The 17,441-nt window shown below is 41.0% G+C and overlaps 1 protein-coding gene across 1 annotated transcript in view; it reads right to left on the bottom strand.

The window, feature by feature from the left end:
* Positions 1 to 14,205, bottom strand: part of CDH20 (cadherin 20) — a 302,650-nt gene extending 288,445 nt beyond the window's left edge. The window contains exon 1 of the mRNA XM_067567940.1: positions 14,150 to 14,205. The gene's annotated coding sequence lies outside the window, so the exon portion shown is untranslated. The remainder of the gene's footprint in view (positions 1 to 14,149) is intronic.
* Between the last annotated feature and the right edge of the window lie 3,236 nt (positions 14,206 to 17,441).

Here is a 17,441-nt window from a genome sequence, read left to right on the forward strand (position 1 = left end):
GGGGGCTGTCTTCTGCTTGCAATCTGTAGCTGGGAACCCTCTCCTGGAGATAAGCATCTAAGTCATTTCTCGCAAGCAAGGTGGCAGCACACAGCTAACTCCACACAAAACAGTGGAGGAGGAGACTGCCTCCCTTATAACATTTAGTCCAGCGATTAGCAAGTTTACCAAGGATGTGGGAGAATGCAGTTCAGTTCCCCTCTCTGCCTGAAGTGGTGAAGGGATTTGAATGTGGGTGCCACCTCTCAGCTAAGTGCCCTAAACACAGGGCTCTGGCATAGTCTGATGTGCTTCTCTCTCAACCTCTCCTGTTGAAGCTGATCCTCTGTGGATAAATAATTCAATATGCATTGGGCCAGAGACCTTGAGAATGACCCTATAGTCCAGTGGAGAGGGCATTCACTTGAGGGGAGTGGGAGAGACCTAAGAACAAATCCCTTCTCATCAGGCAGAGGAGGAAATTGAATGGGGGTGTTCCATATCCTGTTTAAGTACCATAACCACTGAGCTAAAGGTTTAGGGAGGCATCCTCTTCCTCCTTCCCCTCCCCTCCAGCCATTGTGTGTGGAGTTACGCATGCTTTGAGAATACCTACAGGATCAGGCCACGCAGGCAAGGTATTTGGGGAAGGGAGGAACCTATCTTCATCTGGTTTGAAGTTTTCACTGGGACATAGGCATGAGTTAGACACTCCGGGACCTACACTGAGGAACTGTATGTACACAGATATGTAGGCACTTAGGGGACTTCTATGGGGAAAATTTAGGCACTGAAGGATTTTAGGCACCTCCAGAATTAGGCAGCAAGTGTGCAGCAGTTTTTGAGGATTTCAGTGATGCCTAAATTTGGGACACGAACACCAAACATGGAAGTTTGTGACCGTGCCTAAATCCTTGTGTGTGTCTGGACCAGATTCCTCAAATCTTTGTCAGTGATGCCTACAGTGCAATAGGTGCTGTCCAAACATAAATGAAGGCATGATCCTCCCCAACAAGCTCACAATCTAAAGTGATTTCCTATGTGATGTTTAGGTGGTGATTTTAGATAAAGGAGTGAAAATCCTGCCTTATTTCTTTCTTTATTTTACATGCTATACTTGGGTTTTTTGAAACTTAAAAATGAAGGTTATGCCTTCAGTTGGTGCACAGTGGTATTTCAGCCCCAGCGTGGTGGTGATTCTCACATGTTTTTAAAGATTAGTCCCATCTAGAAAAGTGTCAGTCTGATCTGGCCCACAGAGTTATAATGGCAGCATAAGAGGCAGATTGGTCTAGTGGACCGAACACCTACAGCTCTTGAGGTCTAATTCTGGCTGACACGGTGTGTACCGTGTGTGACCTGGGGTAAGTTACTTAAAAAGACATGTCAGGTCAACTTAGGCCCAAAATTTAGGTTTTGTAAAAACACAGGCTTACAAAAGCTAAGAAATGTCACCTTTTCGGGGTTTTTTTTCTTTTTCTTTTTATAATTCCAGTGCAAAGAGTTCTCTGTTTGTACGTAAAGATTTTTTTCTACAGCCGCAATATTGCAGCATTTTGCTAGTCACTAAGGATTTTAAAGCAAAATTGATTATACATAAAAGTGTTAAGATGTAAAACAGTGAGGGCTTGATTCTGAGAAGCTTACAATGCATATAGGTACTAAGTGCTCAGCACACATCACAATGCAAGGAATGCTGTGTGTTAATTAACAGTAAAACAATAACTATTCAAGAACTAGACACTGCTCTCTGCTGAGTGCTTTCCACTCTTGCCAGGCCGAATAAGTCCAAAACCTACTCATCAGCCAAACATGCTGCTGAATCGTAGAACATAATGAGACAACAAAGTTTTAGAATTGTTAGAAGTGTGTGAGCTGTTTTACACTCTATCCCACATACAACACGTTTTAATATTTACCTTTGTTTCAGGATTCAGTGCAGCAATTCACTACACCTTGCTCCTAACAACTTTGTCATGCTGAGTGTTACCTACGACACCAGTGTACCAAACGTGAAATACCCTCTATTTGTCTGGCTATGCTACTTGTACCTTAGTTTGCTACTCCAACTGCTGTGGTTAATCAGACAGCCTAAGATTACTGTACAAAACAGGTTAAATTCTTTTCTCCCCATTAAAGAGAGTTACTGGTTATCACCATTTTAATATCTGTGCTGTTTTCTGGGGTGCTGTGTAGCCAATAATGGTACTAGACAGACATGGCACTCAGTGGCACCGCTTGCACTGGGAGAGGGACTAAATCTGCTGTTTGCTAAGTGGAAGTGACATGGGCAGCTGCAGAAAGCCCAACATGCTATCTCAATACATGTAGCTGATATGGGAGGAGCAAACTACTAGTCAGGAGCAGGAAGTGTTGAAGTAATTACTACCCTTTCCATATCTCACAGCTTTAGTGGGTGTTATGGGGTGAGAGCTAAGGTCCTGCCATAGATTAGAAACTGACAGAGAGGCAGAAAACAAAGACAAGAAATAAACGGCCAAGTCTCAGCAGGTTGCCAGCAGGTGCCCCATAGTTCCATACCAGGATAGGTAGTATTTAGAGTATCTATGAACGATCTGAAAATGAATTGTGAGATGGCTAACTAGGCAGATGGCACATAATTATTTAGGACAGTTAAAACTGGAGAGAGATGTAAGATGCTCCAGAGGGAGCAAACAAAGCTGGGCCAGTGGACAGCATGATAACAGATGAAATACAGAGCAACATGTATTTTAAAGAAGCATTTGAACTGCTCATACACATTGCTGGGCTCTAAATAAACTAACCATTCTGGAAGAAGACCTGGACATCACTGAAAATAACTTAATAAAAACCTCTGTTCAGTGCACACTGATGATCAAAATTAAAACTAAAATATTAGGATGCGTAAGAAATAAGATAGGAACTAAGACAAAAGAATATCATCATGTGAATGAGTGGTCCACCACATCCTGAAGAGAGTAGACAGTTCCAGTTATCCAATCTGAAAAATAGATATTTCAGAAATAGAGAAAATCCAGAAATGGAACAAAGGTTTAGAAAAGACTTCTGCAGGAGGACAGAGTAAAAGATTGATATAACTTAGTTTAGGAATAAGCTGAATATTAGTATGTCTACACAGCAAAGAAAAATCCACAGCTGACCCGTGTCAGTCAACTTGGTCCATAGACTTTAAGGGCAGAAAGGACCATTGTGATCATCTAGTCTGACCTCCTGCATATTGCAGGCCCAGAACCTCGTCCACCCTCCTGTAATAGACTCCTACCTATGACTGAGTTTCTGAAGTCCTCAATTTTGATTTAAAGACTTCAGGTTACAGAGAATCCACATTTTACGCTGGTTTAAACCTGTAAGTGATCTGTGCTTCATGCTGCAGAGGAAGAGGAAAACCCCCCAGAGTCTTTGCCAATGTGACCAGGAAGAAAATTCCTTTCCGACCTCAAATATAGTGATCAGTGAGACTCTGTGCATGTGAGCAAAGTTCACCAGGCAGACACCTGGGAAAGAATTCTCTGTATTAACTCGGAGCCCTCCCCCTCTAGCATTTCATCACTGGCTGTTGGAGAGATTTGCTGCTAGCAGTTGCAGATTGACTACATGCCATTGTAGGCAGTCTCATCATATCATCCTCCTCCATAAACTTTCCAAGCTCAGTCTTGAAGCCAGTTATGTTTTTTGCCCCCACTGCTCCTCTTGGAAGGCTGTTCTAGAACTTCACTCCTATGACGGTTAGAAACCTTCATCTAATTTTGAGCCTAAATTGTTGATAGCCTATTTATATCCACTTGTTCTTGTGTCCACATTGGCACTTAATTTAAATAACTCCTCTCCCTCCTTGGTATTTATCCTTCTGAAGTATTTAGAGAGAGCAATCATACCTCCCCTCAGCCTTCTTCTGGTAAGGCTAAACAAGTCAAACTCTTTGAGTTTCCTCTCAAAAGGTAGGTTTTCCAATCCTCGGAACATTCTACTAGCCCTTCTCTGCACCTGTTCTAATTTGAATTCATCTTTCTTAAACATAGGAGACCGGAATTGCACACAGAATTCCAGAGAAAGTCTCACCAGTGCCTTATGTAATGGTACTAACACTTTCCTGTCCCCACTGGAAAAACCTCGCCTACTACATCCTGCATTAACCTTTTATATAGACACATCACATTGGTGGCTTATGGTCATCCTGTAATCAACCAATGCACCCAGGTCTTTCTCCTCCTCTGTGGCTTCCAACTAATATGTTCCTAGTTTATATAAAAAAATCTTGTTAGTCCCTTAGCGCATGACATTGCACAATTAAATTGCATCCTATTTCTCTTACTCCAGTTTACAAGGTCACCCAGATCTTCTTGCATGATATTCTGGTCCTCCTCCGTATTGACAATACCTCCCAACTTTCTGTCATCCGCAAATTTTATTAGCAAACACTGACGTTTTGTGCCCAGGTCATTAATGAGAACATTAAATAAGATTGGTCCAATGACTGATCCATGAGGAACTTTACTAGCAAACTCCCTCCAGCTGGTTCCTTTAATATTCTTGGATGGAGATTATCCAGGCCCCCCGATTTGTACCATTAAGATGTGTGAGTTTGTCTTCCATCTTAGATGTGGTAATTTCTAGCTCCATATCCTTGTTCCCATTAGCTACCCTGCCACTTCCCCAACCTCATTAGCCTCATTAAAAATTGAGGCAAAATATTTGTTTGGGTGTTGGTCCATGCCTAGATTATCTTTACTCTCCACCCCATCCTCACTATTTAGCAGTCCCACTTCTTTGTTTTTTTTAAATGTATATGGCTATAGAAACTTTTACTATTGGTTTTAATTTCCTTTGCAAGATCCAACTCTGCTTGGCTTTTGGCAGTTCTCATGTTATCACTACACTTTCTGACCTCCAAGAGGCAGTTTTTCTTGCTGACTCATCCCATCTTCCATTCCTTGTAGGCATTCTGCTTTCTTTGAATCACCTGTTTGAGATGTTTGCTCATTCAGCTTGGTCTGCAACCCTTCCCTATGATTTCTCCCCCCTTGCTTGGGATGCAGGCTCCAAATAGTTTCTGCAACTTTTGACTTAAATTCCAAGCCTCCTCTACATTCAGATCCTTGAGTTCTTCAGTCCAGTCCACTTCCCTAACTAATTCTCTTAACCCTTTAAGATTTGCCTTTTTGAAATGGAGGACCCTAGTTGCAGATCTATTTTTGTTTATCCTTCCATTTAGTTTCAATTGCATTAGCTGTTTCCTTGCAGTGTAGACTTCCAGGCTCAGAATGGAGCCTGGGCTCTAGGACCTTGTGAAATGTGAGTTCAGGTTTGAACCTAACCCCAGAAGTCTACACAGCAATGAAACCTTGAAAACTGGAGTAATAGAAGTCCTCGAATGTTTCTCAACAATGAAATAGACCCGTAGCCAAAGCCCCATGAGCTCAAGTTGGCTGGTACAGGACAGCCACTGGTTTTTCTTTGCTGTATAGACATACCCTTAGAGGGAACATGGTAAAGCAACATGGCACAGTGAAGTTAAATAAAGCAAACCCTCCCACACAAAAGAAGAACGTGGCATCCAGGGCAACTGAGAGGCAACACAAAAATAGAAATTCAATGCATTTTAAAATGATCAAGAGAAATATTCCTCCCCCAAAACAACCTGTAATTAACCTGTGAAACTCATTGCCACAAAGTGTCAGTAAAGCCAAGAATTAGTAAGTTTGTTTTAAAAAAGAGTACATACTTCTATGGCTTTTCTATAGCAGGAAATTAATGTGGAGTAAACTATGGCTCACTAGCCACTCTGCACTAGCTCCCTGTGTGGTCATTCTTACTGTATATTCAGAGTGCCTTTGTGCACTTTAGCTTACTATGCTTTATTAAGCAAAACGCACAAAGCATATTGCTCTGTAAGAATGTCCACTCAGGGTCTGCACTAGCTGCTCTGGGCTATTTTCCCTTATGTAGACATGCCCATAAATATGGATAATGAGAAAATCCACAATTACAATAGACAGGATAACAAAAATCTAAGGAGATATAGACACTTAAACTTCAAAACATAATCTAAGCACTAACTGACAAGGGTTAGGAGGAAACTTTTCCGTAGGCAAGTTATTCCCTACTTGTCCGCTGCTGGGTTTCTTGCACCTTCCTCTGAAATATATGACACTGATCACTGTCAGACACAAGATACTAAAGCAGATGGAGCACTAGTCTGATTCAAAATGTCAGTTCCTATGTTATGTTTCTGTGACTGGGAGAATTGTTACCAGAGAAGCAACAGAACCGAGATCAAGACACACATTCTTAACTCCACTAACTAACCAGTAGCATCTCCATTAACCAGATTATCATACCCACTAAGCAGCCATCATTACTATTACAGTATCATTGAGCTTGAATCGATTTTTTTGAGAGAGATGTTCTGACTAGGCTTGTATTGATTCAAGTGGAGCGAAAGAGGTGCAGGATAAGTGTGAAGCATGCTAAAAAGCAAGTCAAGGATTGTTGTGTGAGGCTACACTAAGTATTGTTTCATCTAGATGATTCAGGACAACTGCCTGAGTATGAAAAAGAAATAGACACCTAAATCATGAGCCAAAAGAATCTGCTGCGCACCCCCTGGGGCCCATTCAAATGCCTGTAGCTATTAACTTGCTTTTTTTATGTTTTTCCCTTCCTATATTATATTGGAGATTGATGCTGAGTTTCAGTCCAAACTAGCAGCCCATGGGTCAGAGAGCAGCTTGCATAGAAATACCAAACAGTGACCAAAAAAAGAAAATGAACAAAGAAAAATTCAAATGTCAAGGCAGTATCTAGAATGGGGTGAATTATTTGTTGCAGAGAACTTATTCTTTGAATTTAGCCCTTTTTTCCTGACTGCCAATTATCCGCAAAAATACCACAATTTGTATGAATTTTATGTTATTCAAATATTGCTCCATATATACTTGGGTGGGACTACATTTCAGCTAGTAGATTGTTGATGAGCTGTTTATGGTGCTAATGTATCGGAATGTTCTATTTCACTATGCAATGTGTGCAATCACTTACCCACTTCACATGACATCACACCAGTGTTTCTGCTCCCTGACTGGATAATCTTAGGCTATGTCTACACTTGGAGCTAGGGGTGTGATTCCCAGCTTCCGTAGAGATACTTGCGCTAGCTCCCATCAAGTTAGCTTGCTAAATACAGTAGTATAGCTGTGGTATCATGGGCAATGGTAGCAGTGGCAAAGGCTAGCTCCGCTACCCCAAATATGTATCCATGGGGTCCAAGTGGAATTACGCTCAGGAGAGCTAACCTGCGCTACCACAGCTGAGAGCCACTGAACCAAACAGTAAATCATATATATAATGAAAACCACAGCAGGACTTATGACACTACCATCTTTAGCATGCGAGCTTGATAAGAGCTAGTGTGAGTATGGTCTGCATGAGCTGGGAATCACACTTCTAGCTCCAAGTGCAGACATACCCTACATTTTACAGCTAAGATGTGTTCCTGGGGGGAAAAAAACCAAAAACCAAAACAAACCAACAATGGGGCTTTGGTTTTCTTTGAGGCTGGCTTGAGGATAGGAAGAAAGGTAGAGTGTGACATTCCAGAGTGCAATCCAGACCAGTGCAGAGTTGTCACCTCCTGCTCTGCAGCCTGGGGTGCCTCAGCACATAGCTCCCAACCTGTGCTCATCACAAACAGCACACAGGTCACGCTCTGAGTGTCTGTGTATAGCCAGAGCCCTGGTACAGCAATTCTGACCCCAGCAGCCTGTCAGCAAACACCTGCTATGGTCTTTCTACCAGCAGTCTTGATTACTACATGCACGGTGACCTCAGCTCACTCACAGTCCCATATTTCCCCCCAGAAATGTGTGTTCTGCACTCTCCAGCCCTCTTTTGGATAGTCCAGATATATTAGGCCTGTTGCTCCCCTAAAGGGATCAAGATACAAAATTGACTGCTATCTTAAATGAATGTACCCAAACAATTCACAACACTGGATTAGTTTTAATTAAAGAATAAGATATGTTTATTTAACTATGAAGAGATAGGTCTTAAGTGAGTACAAGGCATTAAAGAGAAATAAAGATAAAATGCTTCATAGTACTAAACTTAAACTAAACTTGGTTCAAGGTGAAATTCTTACCGCAGGTTTTCAATAGCATTGCTCACCAACTTTCAGGTCTGGGTCTGCTGCCAAGGTCCAATGACTGGTTGTTGTTTTTTTGTAGTCTTAGATGAAAAAGAGAGATGGACAGGTAGACAACACTTGGTAGTTTAGTCACCCTGAGCGTGACCCTTAGTTAAAGTCAAGGAGACTTGGAGTCTGGTAGAGAAAGGAGGCTTCATGTTGTCTCTTTTCACTTCTGTATACTGAAATGCAGATTTTTGGTCTTCTTCCCCTTCTCACTGTCTGAGAACTCTGTTTACAGCTTATATGCAAAGTGATGTAAACACACATCCCTTTGTTTAAGACAGCCCTGCTTGACCAGATCTACCTAATCAGCGCTAAGTGATGTGAACATGTGTCTTTAACATCATACAGGGGGAATTCCATAACTTTATATATAATGTTGCTGCATACATTTCACCATGATATTATTGACCTGTGAATTATTAGTTTCAAGGCATATCTTTGTCCAAAGATTATTACAATAGTGTGTAGGGTGCAAATACAGAGGTACATTTGGTCACAGAGTTATACCAGGAAAGCAAGAAATAACCAGGCTTAGGGATATTTAAGTAATTGAAAATCTTTTCTGGTCACCTTTACCCAACGGTATTATAAGCTGGATATGCAATTGAAACCCCGATTCAAAAATACTTGTTTTTCTTTTCCTAGAGGAGAGAGCCATGTAAAGCCATGATTATAGACTAATTAACAGACTTCACATTCAATTTTCTTTTGTCACATTACAGCAGTGTTCCCCAACTTTTGAAAGCTGTACCAAATAAGAGCAATCATACCTCACTTCAAGCCCACCCTGTGTTGTTAAAGGCTTACCCATTGAAAGAGTCACAAGGAAATTAACATTTGTTCAATATGCCCTACTTCCTGAGACATATTGCAATTATCTAGTTCCATATATAAACTCAGATCCTAAATTCCTCGGAGTTCAGGGATTTTTTTAATTGTAACTATTTGGCTCTGGATCTGAACTTCACGAAAGTTCAGGGTGTTTTCATACTGGGTTTTACTTCGAGCCCATCCCTAATTCTTATAATATATATGCAATATCCTATTACCATTTGCTCTCAAACCCCTCCCAATGCCACACTGTATGATTATACACAATGGCATGGTCAGGTCTCAAGGTTGCATTGACTTGACTTCAAGATGGCTGCATTGCACGTAGTGGCCAAAGCTTGCTTCAACGGAGGTCAAAGGCAAAACTCCCAGAGAAGTCGATGGGAGTATGATCAGATCTATTGTAGTTATTTTAGGACACATTTATAAGTATCACCAGTTGACAATTGAAAGTATTATGCTACATATATGTGTAGCAAGGTTGAGCTAGTATTACTATGCATACAAATATTTAACTTTATTATTGCATCATTATAGTTTCTTGAGGAAACAGCCTGAAGTAGTGGGTCAGGTAGCTGTTACAAAGGTATCCTTGATTTTGCATGGGGGGTGGGGGTCATGAATTTTATTTTGTATAAACTATTTTCTTTGTGAATTAATGTAACATGCTAGCTATAGAACTTTGAATGCATCTATGTTTATTTGATAGAATATTGGTAATTTCATATTATCTATTTATGGAGTTATTTTTAATTTCCAGCTGCTTTGTGGTTGCACATTCCCTCTCCATCATTGCAAATAGCACAGTAAAAGCACCAAGTGCCAGGAAACACTGTCAGCCAGGGTAATTTTTACTTCCGTAACTAACTGCAGGGTTCTTTTTTTTATTTTTCAGATAAAATTAATGGACGTGTATTTTCCACTGGGGCTTTTATAAACAGTTGGTTTGGGGACTGCTAGACAGCCCTCACTAAATATTGTCTAGAAAGAGAAGGATTGTAGCATCTATGCAGCACAGCACATGTAAAGTGATTTTTGGAAGTCCCTCAGCTCCCTGAAGGTGAATCACAGATGGACATGCTGCTTTAGAAGATGTTAAGTCTCTATAAAAAATTAAGCACGCTGTTTTGCTCCATAGATATTTTCTTACCTTTTTGTTGTTGTCTAATTTGTATGGACAGAGACACTGGCTAGGGAACCAACAGAGCTACCCATCACTGGCAAGAGTGCTTCAAATAAATATTTAGGAACTGTGGTGTTACTGTCTCAGGACAACTGCACCTGTTTTCTTCAGGGCCAATAGTATTTTCAGGCTCTCAGCCATCACCTCTCTTGGGCAGAGACCTGTGTCTCACTTCCACCTGACTGGGGTTTTTAAGGCTGCACAGCTCCCTGGATTACCCTGCGAGATCACCAGAGTAACCTAGCCAGATTGCCTAAACAGGCTAAATTCTGCACTTGGATTTCTCTCCAAAGGCTATGACCAGTGTATTGTTTTCAGTTACAAATTACCACTCAGCTCCTTCTAAGCAAGCACTTTTATTCTTAAGCTAAAAGCATTGCAAAGAAAATATATTTAAACAGTAAAAGTTCCTATACGGATGCTAAAAGCTTACCAGAGGTCAGCCACCAGTCTCCTGGGGCCCTAGTGAGCTCATGTCCTTCAAACCCTTACACAAGAGTTGGGTCCCTCCCTTGGACAGAGGCTCCTGTCTATTTGCTAAATCAAAAGAAGGCCCTGAGTCAGTTTAAACTCAGGCTATTTATGCAGAGTCCTTTATTTGTCTGTTGGTGTCTGGAGAATCCAGTTTGAAATAGGATATGCAAGACTCTCTGGGTGGCAGTACTTCTCTGGAAGTGCTACAGCGTGAGTGCATTTGCCTAAACTCTGCCCACTTTTCTTAGTTTCTGGAGGTGCTGGGATTATCCTCTCCCATGGAATTACATACAACCCCTGGCCCACAATGATACATAATCTTCATACAGTAAGATCTCCCAAAGGTATTGCAGGAGATTGCCATATTCCTGGCATCACTGTCCGACATGTAATGGGAGCTCTTTGCTTACCTCACAGCTATAGTGACCAAATTAACATAGCACACTTGGATATTGGCCCTCTCCCCAACTCATCAATTCTGCCAGCTTTAGTTTGTTAAAATTGCAATGGCTTTTATGATCAAATGCATGTGCATACACTATACATATTTTGTAAACATATAATTAATGACAGGGGATTAAGAAATGTCCATTAGATTTTTATAAATCATCTATAAAAATGCACCTGCTAAGGTATATCATAATAAAGAAAAGTTCTGGCCAATATATGTACCAAACAATTGCCTTTATTGTTTATTAATACAACACTAGTTAGAAAGGAGTTGATGTTTGCTTTCTAATTTGGGGTGCAACATCCTTTTGTCAGGAAAAGAAAGTCTGTCCATAAATGTTTAACTGATAATTTAACACAGTGTGATACTTTTCCCCTGGGTCTTTTATCTGGGTACAACACGATGGCCATTTGAAATCAGATCAAATTGCATCTTGGTATACAAGCTGTCAGCCCAGATTCATATCCTTTCTAATAAGGATAAAAAAATGCTCAGTTTGTTTGGCTTTTTCTTTTATGGTTGAGTTTTAAATACTCCATTTGGACTTGGGTTTGAATGTTTTCTTTCCCCTTAAGCTTTTCTCCAAAATGGTTTAGATTTAACAGCAGCAACACAACATGTTAATATATGCAGTTTGCCTGCTGTTCATAGAGTCACTTAAATGTAAACTGCAAAGGTTTTGTAAGACACAAACTTACAAATCAGTTACAGAATATTAACACTCAGGATCTTCATCTGGTATAAACTGGCATCTACACCAGCTAAGGATCTTTCCTATATGTATATACTTAGCATGGAAAAACATATATTTTAGAACAAAATATTTGAAAATCAGTTCTTTGTTTTCTTGCCAGTTCTTGGGTGTAATATGGGAAGGAGAGAAGGTGAAGAATGGGATGGAGCTGGACCATGTAGGGACTTTGGGGAAAAAACCTGAAAGGTAATAAGCATTTCCAAATCTGTGAGTCTCTCAATTCCCTCAAATACCATAGGTAGGGCTTAGCACTTCTTCTCTTTAGATGTTAGGAATGGAAAGACGGTGAACGGTCTGGGATGCAGACACACCTCTTTGGTGGACTGGTAAAAGGAGGATAGTCATAGTGGAAGATAGAAGAGATAGTAACAGAGGAACTTGTTTTCATGGCAGAATTGGGTGAAGGAAGGAGGTGGGAGCAGAAAATGAGGCATGAACATGCCTTAAGATTTTACCTTGGGGGAGGTAAAGATTAGAAGTCAAACACATGCAGAAGTTAAATATTTTTCTAGGAACCTTTTCCCCATTGCAAACCATCAACTGAGGAAATGGAATGCTGCTATAAACAGCTGTAGATAGTGTCTCCATTGCAATCACTCTCCAATTGCAGCTACAAAATATACAATCATATACCAGCTGCAATAAATCAACAAATATTACAATATGCACACTGTATTTGTGAAAGGAAACAATTGCTGTAAAATACACGTTAGGAGGTCCGCAGAATTACTCAAATAGCAGAGCATGCATACCAAAGGAGAATAAAAGAACAGTATTTTGCAATGGCATCCATTATTATGGAAGTGACAAAAAGAGGCACATAGTTAAATCAGCAAACAGGCCTTTCCAACAACAATAGGACAGTCTTTGTCCACAAACCAGCCAGCCCTAATTAAAAACAAAGAAAAAGAAAAGAGCTGCAGTAGAGTCTCTCCACGCTCCCTCCCTGCCATTATATTTGTTATAAGGAAGTTTGCAGAAAGTTATAGTGTTCATTAAGAAATGTGCCTTTCAAACATCTACAAATTCTAGCCTCAAGTGTGCTGACTGCATGCTTGTCTATTTTAATGTTCTAGAAGAACAAATTTCCGAAGAAAATGCAAACAACTTTAACAGCAGGTGGCTGAAGCATAGCCTTCAGAGAGCTGTTACGTACCATTTTTGTCTGTGACATAAAACATGGTTGCAAGCTATGTTATCTGCATTTATTGATTCAGTGAAAGAAGTCACCTTATGTTTAATTCAAATTGTAGTCCTGGCATGGACAGGCTTAGAACAATCAAGTTTTACAAATCCATTTGTTTAAGTGATTCTTTTGTTGGCTGTTCACTCTGTTCTCTAAACTGTTTTTATATTCTCTCTCTCTCTCTCCCCCTCCACAATGAGGCTTACTGAAGGAATTAAGGAATGAAACAGACCTGTGAAAAGGTATCAATCTCCATAGGAAAGGACCACATACAGTACCATGCATAATCGTGGATCAATAGCAGATCAAGCAATCTACATGGAAGAAAACTCAAATGGCAAGGATATCCTTCCTATCAGCTACCTCCACGTTTATTACATACTTCATGACGTAAGTGTAATCGATAACTCAGTGATATGGTTGTGCTGAACTACCTGACCATAATGCAGGAAACCAAAAAACCAGTCTACTTGCCGGTTTGTGCTAGCAGAGGCATCTGTATTTCCATTTGTAGGGCGCGGAAGATTATTGTAATGCAAGAACAGCATAGGTAACAAGACTAGGCCCTAAGATCAAAAGTGGGCCTTATGAGCAAGAGTAGGCCTCCCGAGGTAGGCTAGGCCTCATAACCTAAACATAAACTCGGGATAAAAGCAGAAGTAGGCTAACTGCAGAACCATTTTAAACCAGCTAAGGGCTATCTAAGCAGTAAACAAGTAAATGCAGCTTATAGTGAATTGGTCCCTAACTAACTGCCAATAGAAAAAAAAATAACAAGTGTTAAAAACCAATCCCCAAGTGGATTGAGAGGTAGCCAATAAGCTTATTGCTAAAATGGGGGAAAGGGGTATATTGGAACCCCCACGTGCCGCCCTGCCACAAAGCTCTCCATAGATCCGTGAAGGTACTGGTGGGTGCTACATGGCAGGTTCGTTCCCTGGTCGCAACTCGCTTATAGGAAGGCCGATGGGCTTCCTGTTCCTTATTGTAGTAAGCACCTGATTTATATTCTCAGCAGCTAAGTGTTGTAATAATAGCCTAAAATTTGTAACTTTCACAGTTTGTATGGCTTTAATAAACGAACAGTGTAAGGCACTTACTTGTCTGGCTGCTCTTTTCTCGCTACTGAAATCTCAAACCACGAACCCTCTGTCTCTGTGGCGCACACCATTCCACCGTACCTTCATAAAAAATGTAGAACCAGCACTTACTACTGAAAGTTAAAGCCAGGCATCAAGGAGAGTATTGCCATCTTAACAAGGCACCTTTATCAAATTGTTTATTTAGAGTTATATTACATCCTAACAATAAGAACTTCCTTCTCCTTGCATAGGAGGAATAGTAAGGGACTGCTTACATTTTCAAGTTCCTTTCTCTTTGTTTAGATGGGGCACCGTGGCACCTGAGTGCCTCCCACCACTTAAAAGCAAATACATCAGCAAAATGCAAAACCACTTTCCCTACAGCTTGGTGGTTCATTCATCATCCCTAAATCCCTGTTCACTGCAAGGTGATGACCATCAGTCAAACGGCTGAGTGGACAGGCACATTGTACCTCATGCCATGCTCTGACAATTGCCAAGCTCGAACTATGGTGAGTCACCGTATAGGGCTAGTTTTACAACAGAGACCATTCTGAGGATTTCATGCCACTGGTTCCAGAAAGATCTATTGTGAAAACTGAAAGGAGAAATTTTGCTGATCTCAGCTCCTGTGATAGGACCCCAGAGTTATGGAAAAGATTATCAAACAGTGATGCCTTATGGTAGGCACCTAAGCTAGGTATTTAGATACATAAACAAAGGTGGACAGGTTTTCAAAGGTACTGATCTCCCAAAGCGAACACTGATTTCACTAGGAGTTACTCAGCACCTATGAAAATCAGGACCACTTATTTAAACTCCTCAATAAGGACATACGTGCCTAAGTTTAGACGCACAACTTTGACAATTTTGGCATAAATGTAGAGGTATTGGAAAGGTTCTTTTGTCTCCGTGTGGAACAAAAACAAAAAACACCTTTCAATTTTCTTTCATGAAAAATATTCTGTGATGGTTCTCTTTCTCTCTCATTTTGACAAGAAATCCCATCCTGAACCTGAGAAAACTTTCTGATGAAATTTTCGTCAAACCGTATAGGTTTCCGCAAAACATTATGGTTTCACAAAATGGCATTTTTCAATAGAAAATGGTTGTGTCAAGTTTTTCAGTATGATATTTTTAAAATGTTCAAACAGCATTCCATAGTTATGCCAACATTTTATTCACCCTGACTCCCTTACGCTGGTTATCCAGATCATGGAAAGGAAGAAGCTTCCTTTTGCAAGTGGGTAAGATGAGATGGAGAGTGGGCACAGCCTGGGCTCCTCCCACCAAAAGCACCCGCTGGCACAGGGATGCTGGAATGCTGGAAGGCCTTATGGTCTGCTCTAGAGGCAGCACTGTTGTATGCTGTCCCTTTTTCAGGGCTCATGGAACAGTCCCAATTGAGGCCTAAAGCAGTTAACATTTTCCTTATGATTACATACAGGAAAATCTAATGTACACCAATATTCCAAAACCCACAAAGTGATTAACAGAGCAACTCCATTGTCATCTCCTACTTGAGAAGAGAGTGTCTCACTGATTCTTTCTTTGTTTTCCCCAGTACCAAGAGGTTGAAGGCTATATGGCAATAGAATGGACTAAGCTGTTTGCTGAGCGGTATACATACCTCAGAACTAAATCCATCATGGTGTTTCATGGTTTAATACTTGCCAAAAAAAAATTAGAATCAAGGATTTGTGATTGATCGTCTAGTAACCTAATACTGAGTTACTACAGTGAAGGCAATACTTTAGGTATCTAGAAAAAAGGTAGCAACTGTGTAGTGACATTTAGCAATACAAAAATAAGGCAACCATTTGGGGCTATTTTTCCCCACAGATGGAAGCTGTGCAAATGCAAGAGAGGTGTGTCTCACATAAATCAAATTCAATCATCTGACAATAAAAACTAGAGCCAAAGACAACATAGATTTTGTACTTCTTTACAGACCACCACAGACAAAAGGATTCATAAAGGAGCTCACTGACACCTTGTTGGCAATGGTGATGATATACCCCAGACTTGTTATCCTTGGAGATTTCAACAATCATATTGAAAAAGCTACAGATGCAAAAACTGAAACACTCACCTCCTCACTTGCCTCGCTAGGATTTTCAAAGGTCATCTCTAGTCCACACAGCCAGTCACATCTTAAACCCTGATCTGTGACCTAGATATCAAGATAGAGAACATTACTACCCAACCAGTGTTTTGGACAGACCCTCATTCATAAACGCAGTGGTCCGAGTGGGGTCCAGCACCCAGGGGTGACCATGAAGACTCAAACGCCATCAAATTCCAAAGCCTGCTGAAGAACAACAGTGCCTCGCCCACAGGATGAGAAGTCATGGACCTGGTGAATTACCACCTGGTGAATTACTACACTGGTCTCAACCACTGACACACTGGCCTCCAAATGGCCCCTTCCTCCCTATCACCTACACAGATCTCCTTGATCATGGTTCTGCTCCTCCTGCAACCACCAACCAACAGCCCACCTCCATTCCCAGAGTTCAGTACATTCATTCATCAGCAAGTTCTGGATACCATGAGAAGTCCCAACCCCAGACTTGTGAATCCAACGTATACCCTTCCTGGCTCACACAAGAGAGTCAAGAATGACTGGTGCCACTCCATGACTGAAAAAGGCACTGCCTCATTCAGTGAAGGAAACTTCCCTTCCTCCTTCAATCATGCAATCATCTGACTAACGCTGAAGAAACCCATCCTGGTTATTTTGGTCCTAGCCAACTATCACCCAATGTAAAACTCCTCATTCCTGAGTAAACCTCATTGCAAAAGGCTAACTACAAACTCATCCAACTGAAGCCAGCCTTGTAGACCTGGCACAATGTGGTCACGGAACTGAAACTGCTTTAGTGGCGCTGATGAATGATTTCTTCCTCTCAATGTCTGCATTCTCATTCTCGTGGACCCTTCTGCAGCATTTGATGCTATTAAGTATGAGATATTGCTGTCTCACCTGAGAGAGGTGGCAGGAGTCCAGGATAATGTGACAAAATGGTTTGAGTCCTTCCTGATGAAACACATGCAAAGGGTAGTGATGGGAATCTGCACTTCCACCACTAGACCCCTCAGTTGTGAGGTGCCACAAGGATCAATTCTCTCTCTGGTTCTCTTCAATATCTACATGCAACCACTGGGTAAACTAATCAGACAATCTGAACTCAAGAGCCAGCAGTATGTAGATGAGACACAGCTCTACCGACCCTTCACTACATATAATCACACCACCACCACCAAGATTGCTCAGTGCAAGGTTTAGGATCAGCTAATGGATAAATAA

This window comes from Emydura macquarii, unplaced genomic scaffold (assembly GCF_026122565.2).
Source record: "Emydura macquarii macquarii isolate MOO-44397 ecotype Brisbane River unplaced genomic scaffold, CSIRO-AGI_Emac_v2 contig_2825, whole genome shotgun sequence".
In the NCBI taxonomy this organism is placed as follows: domain Eukaryota; kingdom Metazoa; phylum Chordata; order Testudines; family Chelidae; genus Emydura; species Emydura macquarii.